We start from the raw sequence: 3,406 nt of genomic DNA, 5'->3' as shown, positions 1-3,406 counted from the left end.
ATATTAACAGAGTAATTTAATAATTATTGTTTTTTTTATAATAATCATTATTTGATACAAAAAAGTCTTATGAAAACATTGAAGTTCTTTACTTATTTTTTATTACTAAAGAAGTGTGTTGTCTTTCTGTACAAGAAAAACTTGATGTCAAGTAAACAAATTTTGTTCATGTGATTCTCTTGTTTAAACTAATATTAAAAAATATAATTTACCAAAAATGATTTTTATTTTTTTATTGATATAGTATATGTTTTATAGTTTTTTTCCTTTTTAGTTCTTTTCTCTATGTATTTGAATTACGTCTTTATACATGGTAAACTTTTTATACCTACAGTTAAAGTTTTAAATTCTATGAAGAAAAAGATATTTTAAGATAAGATAGATAAGATAGTCCTTTATTTGTCCCCCGGTGGGGAAATTTCCAGGTTACAGCAGCTTTACAGATAAAGAAAAATCAAAAAGATATTTAAAAGATAACAATGTGCGTAAATAAAAATACAAAAGAAAAATGAAAAGAGGAAGCATTTGAACTGTGGATATGATTAGTGTTACAGAAATTGCACAAAATATTGTAAAGTGACTTGAATTGAGTAGTAATAAAGTGATGATAAAAATAAAAAATAAACTGGCTGATGGTATCAACATCCCAGGAAAGTATAACTAGGGGCAGCTCAGATTGAACAGTGTCACTGCAGCCGGTAGGAATGACCACCTGGGGTGGATCATTCTGTGGCTAAAAGAGCTGCTTAGAGCCAGCACCGTGTCACCGAGGGGATGGGCGTCGTTGCTCATCAGGGATGCTAGCTTGGCAAACATCCTCCTTTCCCCCACCTCCTGCACAGACTAAAGCGGCAGCCCCAGAACTGAGCTGGCCTTCCTCACCAAGTTCCTCCTGTCTGCTGTGGAGATGCTGCTGCACCAGCAGACCACTCCATAAAAGATGGCTGAAGCCACCACAGAGTCATAGAAGGTCTTTAGGAGTGTTCCCTGGACTCCAAATGATCTCAGTCTCCGCAGCAGGAATAGTCTGCTCTGCCCTTTTTTGTAGAGTGCGTTAGTGTTGTCGGACCAGTCCAGCTTATTGTTCAGGTGAACACCCAGGTACTTGTAGGACTCCACTATTTCAATGTCCATTCCCTGGATGTCCACCACAGTTGGTGTAGAGTGGGAGTGCCTCTGGAAGTCCACCACCAGCTCCTTTGTTTTCCCTGCATTGATCTGCAGGTGGTTCCGCTAGCACCAATCCACAAAGCTCTGGATCACATCTCTGTACTCTGTTATCGTCATCCTGAATCAAGCCGACAATGGCAGAGTCATCCGAGAACTTCTGTAGATAAACGGAACCGGAGTTGTACATGAAGTCTGCAGTGTAGGCAGTGAAAAGAAACGGGCCTGAACTGTTCCTTGTCAGACTCACAGCGGTCAGCCCTGACATACTGCAGGCGGTGTGAGAGATAATCCAGAATCCATGCACACAGATGTTGGTCCACGCCCATGTTCTCCAGCTTATCCCTCAGGAGTGATGGTTGAATGGATGGTATTAAAAGCACTGGAGAAGTCAAAGAATGTGACTATCTCATTGCTCCCAGTGTGGTCCAGGTGAGACAGAGCTCTATTTAGGAGAAAGATGACAGTATCCTCGACGCCGATGCCTTGCTGGTAGGCGAACTGAAGGGGGTCCATGGACTGACTCACCATGGGACAAAGATGAGTGAGCACCAGCCTCTCCATCGTCTTCATCAGATGAGACGTCAAAGCCACTGGTCTGTAATCCACTCTAGTTTAATTGCAAAGTTATATTTTCATCAGTATTATTACAGGAAAAAAACTTTATTAAAAAAAACAAAAAAAATGTACTATGTGTTATGTATTACAAGATCCATACTCTCCTCCTCTAATGGATATATTTGGTTTAAGGTTTCTCTGATTTTCATTGAAAAAGCTATTGCAAAGAGTAAGGTCATTTTAGGTGTGTAAATACAAAAATTGGCCTCTAGGGGTAAAACCATTGGTTGTAAAAGTTGCCCACTTTCCTGGTCTGATAAATAGAGTTTGTTTTAGGTTCATTTGATTTTCACAGAAAAAGCTATTGCAAAGAGTAAGGTCATTTTAGGTGTGTAATACCACAATTGACCTCTAGGGGTAAAACCATTGGTTGTGAAAGTTGCCCACTCTCCTCTATTAATAAATAGAGTTGGTTTCAGGTCAATTCGATTCTCACAGAAAAAGCTATTGCAAAGAGTAAGGTCATTTTAGGGGTGTAATACCACAATTGACCTCTAGGGGTAAAACCATTGGTTGTGAAAGTTGCCCACTCTCCTCTATTAATAAATAGAGTTGGTTTCAGGTCAATTCGATTCTCACAGAAAAAGCTATTGCAAAGAGTAAGGTCATTTTAGGGGTGTAATACCACAATTGACCTCTAGGGGTAAAACCATTGGTTGTGAAAGTTGCCCACTCTCCTCTATTAATAAATAGAGTTGGTTTCAGGTCAATTCGATTCTCACAGAAAAAGCTATTGCAAAGAGTAAGGTCATTTTAGGGGTGTAATACCACAATTGACCTCTAGGGGTAAAACCATTGGTTGTGAAAGTTGCCCACTCTCCTCTATTAATAAATAGAGTTGGTTTCAGGTCAATTCGATTCTCACAGAAAAAGCTATTGCAAAGAGTAAGGTCATTTTAGGGGTGTAATACCACAATTGACCTCTAGGGGTAAAACCATTGGTTGTGAAAGTTGCTCACTCTCCTCTTCTAATGAATGGAGGTGGTTCCATTTTTATAAGATATTCACAGAAAAAGCTATTTCAAAGAACATTATTTTTTAATGCCACAATTGACCTCTAGGGGTAAAAAGAATGATTGTGGAAATTGTGCATCTGTTTTTTCAACTGCAAGGCTTTTTTTTTCTTCATATATAAAGATCTGCTACACAGAGAGGGAGTAGGATTTTTATTTCTGTCATATTACAAATTGTATTGAAGTTCTGTGATTATTCACCATAGCTATAACATCTGTGATAGTTGGCCAATGAATAACAATCTTTTTATATATTTTTTTAGAAACAGAATGTTATCCTGCGTGCAGTTTCTTTGAAATCAGAGTTTTTAAATAAGCATTTCTGGTAACAGGTTTTACAAAACACCCAACACTCGCACTTTGTTGACGGTCCCTTACTCTCAGCCGCTGCTCATGCAGAGCGCCCCGGCTCCGCTCACAGTGAAACGGCGTTTGCGCTGGTCTGCTCCTTACGTGGATCGTGAATAATGGAAAAGAGTCATGTGAAACGTTGATTGTTTTATTATATCTCAGGAAATACACTTTGGTATTCATTTGGCAAAGGCGTTTGGGAGCTATTACCGATCATCGCTGAATGTCTGACGAATGTCGAATATGAAACTAACTTA

At 38.8% G+C, this 3,406-nt stretch overlaps 1 long non-coding RNA gene across 1 annotated transcript; it reads right to left on the bottom strand.

Annotated features, from left to right (window-relative positions):
* Positions 1 to 379: 379 nt before the first annotated feature.
* Positions 380 to 2,034, bottom strand: LOC112141603. The gene is made up of 2 exons (XR_004947514.1): positions 1,696 to 2,034; positions 380 to 1,549 (listed from the first exon to the last, which is right to left on the bottom strand). It is a non-coding gene; the product is annotated as an uncharacterized LOC112141603 (long non-coding RNA).
* Between the last annotated feature and the right edge of the window lie 1,372 nt (positions 2,035 to 3,406).

The sequence above is a fragment of the Oryzias melastigma genome, unplaced genomic scaffold (assembly GCF_002922805.2).
Source record: "Oryzias melastigma strain HK-1 unplaced genomic scaffold, ASM292280v2 sc00517, whole genome shotgun sequence".
NCBI classification, from domain to species: Eukaryota; Metazoa; Chordata; class Actinopteri; order Beloniformes; family Adrianichthyidae; genus Oryzias; species Oryzias melastigma.
Note: the sequence above shows the minus strand (reverse complement) of the source record. Positions and strands in the feature narration are given on the sequence as shown.